Source organism: Botryllus schlosseri, chromosome 15 (genome assembly GCF_051294905.1).
Source record: "Botryllus schlosseri isolate E-star chromosome 15, Bs_hap1, whole genome shotgun sequence".
NCBI classification, from domain to species: Eukaryota; Metazoa; Chordata; class Ascidiacea; order Stolidobranchia; family Styelidae; genus Botryllus; species Botryllus schlosseri.
This window is the reverse complement of record NC_137250.1, coordinates 17,401,144-17,410,657: the sequence shown is the minus strand read 5'-3', so window position 1 is coordinate 17,410,657 and position 9,514 is coordinate 17,401,144.

The following is a 9,514-nucleotide window of genomic DNA, read 5'->3' as shown; positions in this document are numbered from 1 at the left end:
AACTTCTGTTAAACCGACTAGAAACCGTCCCCCACTAATTTGCCTGTACTGCGAGAACTATCTTTCAATTGATAGTTTCTTGCAGGGTGTATTAACGAAAAGAGAACTCGTCATTACTAAGGCATTTTTCTCGCAATATTTAAAATGCTTTCACAATGGATGGATGATTATCCTGAACAAAAACTCCATTCTCATTGAGAGTAGCAATACACTCTAGTAATTCTTCCGCCTACCATCTTCCCGTAATTTCGGTCTCTGGCAGTGCCTCCACCACGATTGAAGAAGATTTTTGAAGAGATCATCATTACAACAATGCCTTTATAAGTGACCGCTTTCATCTACTGCATAATATTTACCAGCGTGCTATTGAACACCTTTCTGTAAGTACATCTCATCTATACCATCAACATTATTTCAGTGGAGATCTCGCCCTCTTCTTTCATATCTCCATGGACTTTAAATGCGTCAACGCTCCATTTACTGTACCGAGACAACGTTGACGTTGAGGGAAATGGAAACCTTCTTGTATGAATTCTATAAGCTTGCACGGATGTATACCGAAGTAGGAGCGCAAAACGAATCTATTTCGGATGAATACGCAATATGAGCAACACCAAGTCTTGTAATATAGTAGATTTGGAAGCTCTTCCAGTAAATTGTTGTCGGATTTTTCGGACATTTTCGAGATATTTCGCTAAATTAAGTAAAGCACCAAACTTAGTCAGAGTAGCACTTGTTCCTTGTGTGAACCAAGGAAGCAGAGGAACTTCAAATCATAAAATGTAAAGCGGAATGACGAAACCTTTTCCCAGTTGTCAGATATCCTGTCTTACAACCATAAACACAACATTTGTTGGCCATTATTATGCCTTAAGTCGAGCCTGAATTACTAAGTATATAGTCAGTCGAAATTCGCTGTCAGGAAGGCCGCATGAAATATCGCCATGAATTCTCAGCTGATAATAGTGGGCGCGCATAACACCGCAATATAATGAGTTATTTACCAACTGAATAAAGGTAGCCTACCTCATAGTTATAAGCTAGTCAAAACGGCAGCTAAACGTAACTCAGTCGCCACTGCAATCGGACACAGTCGTTACTGTAGTTTTATAGCTAATCACGGCATGATTCCATAATCGATAATAATTCAAACGCAGCGAATATATGGCTAAAAATCTTTCCCTTAAAATGAAAGCCGTCTGCTATACAGAGAACCACAATCGCAAATGCACAACGGTTAGTCGAGTAAAGGTAGCCTACCTCATAGTTATAAGCTAGTCAAAACGGCACCTAAACATAACTCAGTCGCGACTGCAATCGAACACATTCGTTATTGTAGTATCATAGCTAGTCACGGCATGATTCCATAATCCTCAATAATTCAAATGCAGCTACTAGCTCGAAATCTTTGCCTCAAACTGTAAGCCGTCTGCTATACAGAGAAGCCCAATCGCAAATGCACAACGGTAGCTGCTTAATGAGTACTATGGCTTCAAAAGGGAGTCGTCTGGTAGGAAATCGAAAACAATCGCCGATGTCTGTTTTGCGAGCGCCGGCCTCCTCGATCTTGCAAGTGTTTTGTACCAGATAAGGCCGTAAGTTATCGTAGGCCCCGCATTCACATATAAGTGATATTACGGTACCGACTTTTGCAGAAATCTGACATCAACTAGGCTAGTATCAGTTTAGCGAGTGCATACTGTAAACACGATCATTTGAAGACAAAAGATTACCACTCTAATCATCGGATGACAGCGTTGAAACTTGGTACCGCGTTAAATCTCATAATCATAAAATGTCGTGCAAATTCTCTTCTCCGAACTCCAACATCGTTGAAGTCAACACAGACCAATACCGGCTTATGCGTTAGGTCAGGACTATTTTTAAATTTAAATATCTCGCAATAGTGGCACTCTGCAAATTTTTCCCATGTTGATAGGCGAAAGATCTTTTTCGAAGTAAGTAATACGATGCTCGTAATTTCCCATGCATAGTACGCACATTTTATTCAAGAATTTTGAAAAATTTTCTTCGGAATAAAACTTGCAATTACACCTTCCTTTTGTTTGTTGTCAATTATGCATCACATCCAGCCTTTGTGCCCAACGCACTCGGCCATTTAGATGTCGTTAGTTATTCAAACACTCCGGCAGGAATTCGGATCCGACGCGCATGGTATTACCGGTAGTGTCCACTCACCGTTTGATTAGCATTATCATCAAGATGGCGAAAAGAGCAATTTATGCTATGGTATTTAAAAAAAAAGTCATTAAAGTGACAAAGAAATTAGGAAATAAAGCAGCTGCACGCAAATTTGATGTCATACATGCAATGCTGTCGTACCAGACGCTTGCTAGATCACATACTCGTACAGGGTGTACGTATTATACATCGGCACTCGCTTTTCCGCAGTGTGATATGGCATTTTAAGGGTACGTATTATAGGCTACATGGGTGCGTATTATGCATGGAAAATTACGGTAGTATATTAGGATGAGTTCGCCCTAAAACGAAAAGTGTTAAATAGCCTAAAATCGTAACCATTCTGTATAATTGATGTATCTACACGGCGAGTGGGCTCTGAAATCTAGCCTACCACATAACATAATTTACTCATAAGTCGGTACGGTTTGTAATGATTTTGACAATGTTCTATACCAGGGGCGGGCAATTTACGGCCCGCGACGGTATTTTGAGCGGCCCGCAGCCAGTTTCGACCATGAAAGTGAAATTCCAATCTTAAAGCACCGGCATATTTTATGATTCGTTGATGACTCCAAGTTTGCGAACCTGAGAAAGATGGCCTTGGAACTGCCTGTTCCGATCGGATCTACATACAATCGCGAGCAAATCTTTCCGACCATGAACATTAGCAAAACAAAACTGCGTTATAATCTAACTGATGTTCACGTATAGTCGTTACCTATATGGATTTTTACGTCCGACATGCAACCAGAGTTGAAAGAACAAGCTGTAAACTTTGATCGACCACAGATGTTTCATTGACTTCAACAGCTATTGAAGTACATCACTAAATTCTTTCAATACTTTTTTGGTCTATATGCTTTAAATTTAAAGTTTACCTTAAATACGTTTTATTACTGGTATAGGTGGATAAATACGTGATTATAATTCAGGAATTTGACACTACAAGTACTTAGTTTCCCATATCCGGCCCGCCGACTGGAGAAGTTATCGTAGGCCCCGTGCAAACCTATTGCCGTTTAGGAGTGTTTTGAGGGAGTTTATGGGAAAAATAATTTGGAGTAATAAGGTCAATTAGGGTGACTTCGAAAGGTTTACAAACCATCTTGGATTTGAAATCGTCAGTCTCGGCAAATTATCCGTTTGAAATATAAATTCCTGAAGTTTTTTCCTAATCTGTCCCAGTAACGGGATTGAAACCTCGCCACGGAATCTATTTCATCTGTAATATACATTAACACTAATACAGAGTAAATTCGATATGATCTGCTATTGGAAATGACTGGGCTTAACGCTCATTATTAAATATGTTTCTCAATATTGGTGCTATTTATGTTGCGATCATACCCAGAGGTGTTGTCGCAAGCGTTGCGCGTTAATATCACAATCGCCGCCAGCTATCTTTAGGGAAATATATTTTCGGCAATCGTTTATATCAAATCGAAGGTGCGGATTTCCAATACACAGCTGCGTATTTATGCCAAATTTATACACATGATGTTACTTCCGCGAAATGTAATTTTGTTGCTGTCTATGACTAGTAACTGCACAAGATAGATGACAGTAAGCTGATAATTGAGTTAAATTTGAACTGAAACTTCCGGGGGTCCGCGGGGATCCGTGACCGTCTAAAAGTGGTCTGCAAAGACAAAAAGGTTGAAAATCATTGAAGTAGCAAGTTGACGTCTGTCCCGTGAACGCATGTGAACAGAGATGAACATTTTCCATACGTAAAATGGAATTAGGATTTGAAAAAAAACGGATTTGTGAAATTTTGTTGGATTGGGATTGGATTAGGATTGGAGATTTTTATCTGAACGGATTAGGATTTGGATTGGATTTACCGATTTTCTGGGAGATTGAGATGTCGTGGGGCGAATGGCGACCAACTTTATCCAGATCAGTTATTAATGTGCTTATGGTACACAGCACTGTGGTACACTCGCTGCCAATGAACATGAGAGGTGCAGCCCTATGCTAAGTTATCTAAAATCAAGAGAATTGTTGGTTGTGAAAGAAAAATTTCCAATTCCTCTCTTGCATAAATTAGCATTTTTTCAAGTTTCAAGTTAGAATAGGATTAAGATTGGACATGGATTTGAATATACAATAGTTCTGGATTAGGATTGGAAGCTTCGGATTTGGATTGGATTAGGACATCGAAATTCCATATCCGCTCATCTCTGATGTGTAACGCTAAGTTGATTCATCGCTACGCCGAGTCCAGACAATTTGATCGTGACTAAGAAATCATAACTAAAAGTCAAGTCCGTGATCATAGCACCTCGGGCTGCTAGCCCTCCAAAAGGCTGAGAACCACTCCTCTATTCCATAGGGGTCTACTTTACGCTCGATCCGACTACCGCACATTCCATATAATTACTAACAGAATCACATCATTGATTATAAACCTCGAAATGCGTAGTGATAGATGGCATCCATACAATTTAATTACATCCGACACTATGATATGATGGAGGCCACTTACGAAAGAAGTGAGTCTTCTATTCTATTCTGAAATAATCAATGTTTTAACTGGACTTCGCTCATAGAAACTTCAATAGAATCCTTTATAAGTCCTCAACTTTACTCAAGTAATTCTACTATGATCCTCGAGTATTCAACCCTTATTTTGCGGCAGCATGATAGAGGCCATTCGCTGGTACTCAACGCCATGCAATTCTGCTCGAACACAATTACAAGATATTACTTACTTTTCGGACTTGAAATTTTGTAAAGTAGTTTACAATCACAACATGCCACACAAAATTTTCACGTCTACAAGTTTAATTTATATTTTCTGATTTGCTAAATGACCTAAATCGATATAAACGCGCATTCAAAGTTTTAAACTTCGCTCAAAGTCTTATTGAGGTTAATTATTATTTTTACCAATTAATAAAATCATGCCATGGTGTTTATAATAACGACGGTCTATTGCACCGCAAGCTACTCACTTTTAATCAAGCAGATAGGCCTACTTGGGACATTACTTCTGCTTTTACTTGAATAGCTTGGGTCACATCTACTTCTCACTTCATACAATTTTCTGTGAATTCTAGGTCCGGATACGAAAATACGGGGAACTCAGAGCTATGCGAGCACCGATGATCGGAACATGGGATCAGAACGGAACATAATCTTTAGCGGTCATCCATTCGCCCCTGTATTGTCACTAGGGCTGGGCAAAATCGAGTACCTGAGTGATTCGATTCTGAATCACGTAATATGCTTCGAGTCGAGTCGAGTAATCGAGTATCACTCATTATGACGTCACAACAGAATGTGCTATGTCAAAGTCCAAATATGTACCTTTTATGCCACCACAAAGAACTTAATGCTTGTTATCCGTCACATTAAAGATACTTTGGTATTTTCTCGACCATATTGATTTCATTTCACATCTTAACAATGTTGTGGGATGATCATGACTTCGGAAATGTGTTATTTCCAGTAACGTTCGTAGCTTTGTACTGTGCCTGGTATGCCGAGACACGGCCTATCAAGGTTTCAAGGCTTCCTCAGTGGAAAATAGTATCAAAACTATAATTCTCGTCAGTAAATTAGCTTTCACTTGCGAGGACCGTATAATTTCAGTACTCGAAAAAATCGTATTTTACTACTCGACTCGAATCATTAAAATTACTACTCGATTCAGATTCGAGTACTCGAATCATTGTGCCCAGCCCTAATTGTCACCGATGCAACAGTTCTTCACACCCTATGGATTGTTAAGTACGGTATAATCGATATATATTAGATTTAGTAAATCTCTGTTTCAACAGCATGTTACTTTTAAGCAATTCATACGCATAAACGAAGAAGACGCATTTTTACAGTGTCCTGGGTTGAAATCGGGTGAATCCAGGCTGTTATACATGCAGCTCAGTAACGTAGTACTATTGCTTTTTCAGAATTCTCAAGTAGATTTCGATTACTGCTAATAATTTCTCGAGTGGTCACGGTTTCGAAGAATTACAACTTTACTGTTTTACATTTCGCGAAAACTTGACCTAGAATACCATATGATTACTTACTTACCTAGAAATTGCTCTTCGGAAAGCTACCACGAAGGATTGCAAAGACTCATCACGAGATATTTGAATTTTAAAAATTGCACGTCATCACTTAATTTTCGCTCCAGTAGATGTATATTTAACGCTAAGCATTCTTCGCTACGTCAAATCCAGACAATCTGATCGTGACTTACAATAAACATTCTTCAAAATAAAAAGCCCAAACTACCGACGTCATAGAACACCGAGTGCTAGCCCGAGGCCTACGCTACTTTGAAATCGCGTACATCCCAGTCAACAAAACAGGAAGCGATCGCCCGGCGTATCATGCGCATTCGATGTCAAAATGATGCCTCAAAATATACAATTTTCGCACTTCAGTGCAGACTCACTAACCTTTTAGTTGCCGCGGATTAACCCTCTCGCTACTGCAGCTTACAACCGCTACCCTATCGCTACCTAAATCATTGTTGTTTCCTGGTGTTCCCTTTTGTTGCAAGACACCACAATTTGACTATATGTTTTCATTATCGTGTTAGTGATAAAAAATCCGCCACAAACATACATACAAAATACCGGTCAAATACAATAGACAGTCATATAAAATGCATCAAATGACACATTGATTTCAGTCGGGATACAGTGATATCTTCTTTCCGGAACAAGTTTGATACAACTATTCCAGGTCTGAATTGGAATGCAGACAAAATCTGGTTTATCAAACAAGTCCGTGTCTTGGTGGAAAGAATAGGATCAAGGCAACGCGGAGCTACCATCAGCATCCTACTCGCTGTGTGACACGCTAACTTTATTCAGAGCCCGAATGTGAATGATTTCTGCCAAGTTTAGGCTTGGTGTCGTCTCTGATACCTGGGTAATTCCACTGGACTCACATTCGTGTGATGTACTGTTAGTCGAACAGCATTAGTTGTGATAAATCGGTCGATCATGGACATTGTCGCTGCAGGTTGAACCGATGCTTGGAGGACGATATTTTATGAGCTGGTGCTTCGTCAACGCCGCATTCTTTTCAATTCACCATCAGATCCATACGGATATTTGGGCATCTCGCAATCACTTCATGGCTTCAGTCTCCATCGTGAAATATAGGCTAAATATAGTACCAAATAACTCATATATTAACTGAAATGAGTATTAGAACTTTTAATAGGAAAGTAGTACAAGTTATAGTATTAGGCTGGACAGTTGAAATGCCAACCGTCGAACGAACATCAATGATCGTAAATTCATTCACAGATATTGCAGACAGGGACAATAGATGGTTTGAGTATATTGCCCGCCCCTGTTCTACGCTTTCGTTTCTGCAGACAGTATTGTTGCGTCAGTATGCCACTCTCCATAACCATGAAAAAACCGAGGCTGATTGAGGGGGTTCCTGGGCCATGAGCGAAATAAAATTTATATTTTCGTAATCGGTACAGCGGCAGCTTTCGATTGATACCCGTTTTATCAAATTTGATGCTCGGCAAGCCGGTCAAAAACCACCGTTAAATTGCCTTCAGCCAAAAGTAAAGTATGACGTGAACCAATTTCACTGAGCCGTGAGATTAGCTGGTGTCCACATCATATAGGACACTATCCTGACACCAATCTGTCCGAGACAGAAGAACAATCGATATTCTGAATTCGAGAGCGATCAGTTTTTGTACATCAAAGGTGCCGCCTCACTACAGTAATAAAACGGGTGCGTCTGCTTCTCTCCTGCACTGCTGTCTTCGCCTTGTTCGGCATTGAATATACACAGTACGCACTTTTGTCGACTAGGATGCGGCTCGCAATGTTAGATGCAGAGGTGGTCAGTAACGAAGTACTTCTACTTTTTGGAAGTACTCAAGTAGTTTTCCTCTACTTCTGGTACTTACTCAAGTAGATCTGATTTTCTCAACTTCTACTTCGTGATATTTTGTGATCTACTTACTTACTTTTCGCTATTTTCAGTTTGTCAAGTAGAAGTAGTTTAATCTCCCAATACGAAAGATAGCCTGAGGAATTTCGGGGCTGTTTTCACGGAGTACCAACATTTATTATTCATAGAAGTCAAGTAGCCTACAGCCCAAAAATTTTGTTGCGCTTCGCGCACAGTAGTGATGGAGTGACAACAATGTTTTGACGAAAGTATCAATGAATATATTTTAGGTACCGAATTTCTTGGTCCCGCTCACACCGCATTGTCACCCACATCAAATATTTCATCATAGTAAATATGGCCCAACAGAACGTTTGAAACTACTGTTTCGCAATCTCATAGCAATGACCTATCATCTCGTGATCTAGCAGCCCACGACTTGGTCCTGCTAATCGGGAAACTCCGGCTTTTTTGAACGTTACACCTGTTTTAGCAGATCACCGTTGAAGCCTTATGGACAAAAGACATGGAATATATTTTCCGTTTTTTAGAAGTGGTATTTGTATTTTACTTTCAATTACGATTATCATACTTTGAGTTGTAATTACTTTCAGTTCTTTTGTCTGCGTAACATACATGTCGAAACATAAAAGCAAATGCCTCTATTTTCCATAAATAAAGCTACATTAAATATAAATTTTACGATCCACAATAATTGTTATTAACGTGTACTAATCGCGCAAAGAGTTGAAACCGTATCCGATACAACTTCTCCGTATTGCTCTTCGCCTAAACTTGGGGCCTTATTATATGGGGTAGGGCGCCATGCCATGATATTCTCTAAAACGGGGTCTTCTAGTAAACAAACGGTTAGTATCGCATTTTCATATCAATACTAAAGCTTGCATTCCATGATGCGAAAGAATGCTTATTCTGTCGAAAATTGATACCTCCAGGGGTGCATCAATACGAATGAAGCTCTCTGCCCCTTCCGCATAGCTTGAATTGCCGCTGTTGACAGTCCATGCGCACGAACTACGACTGTTTTCAAAACTAGTTACTTACTTGAGTAGATTTAAAGTCAGTCAATTCTATTTCTACTTCAAGTAGTTTTAGGAGGCTTATGGAAAAAGTACTTCTACTCTTACTTGAGTATATTTTTTTCGTCGCTAATTCTACTTCTACTTGAGTAATTTTCCTTACTACTTTGACCACCTCTGGTTAGCTGACATCGTAATGATATAGTACACCAAATATTATCACTAGGGCAATTTTTTTTTGACATGTAAAAAAAAGTCAAAATTAGGTCAAAATTGTAGCGTTAGGTCAAAATTTGTCAAAATTGTTTACAAAGTCAAACATTTTATGACCTCTGCATTTCGTTTGTATCGTAGATTTTGCGCTGTCGGTGAACTTATCATTTGAT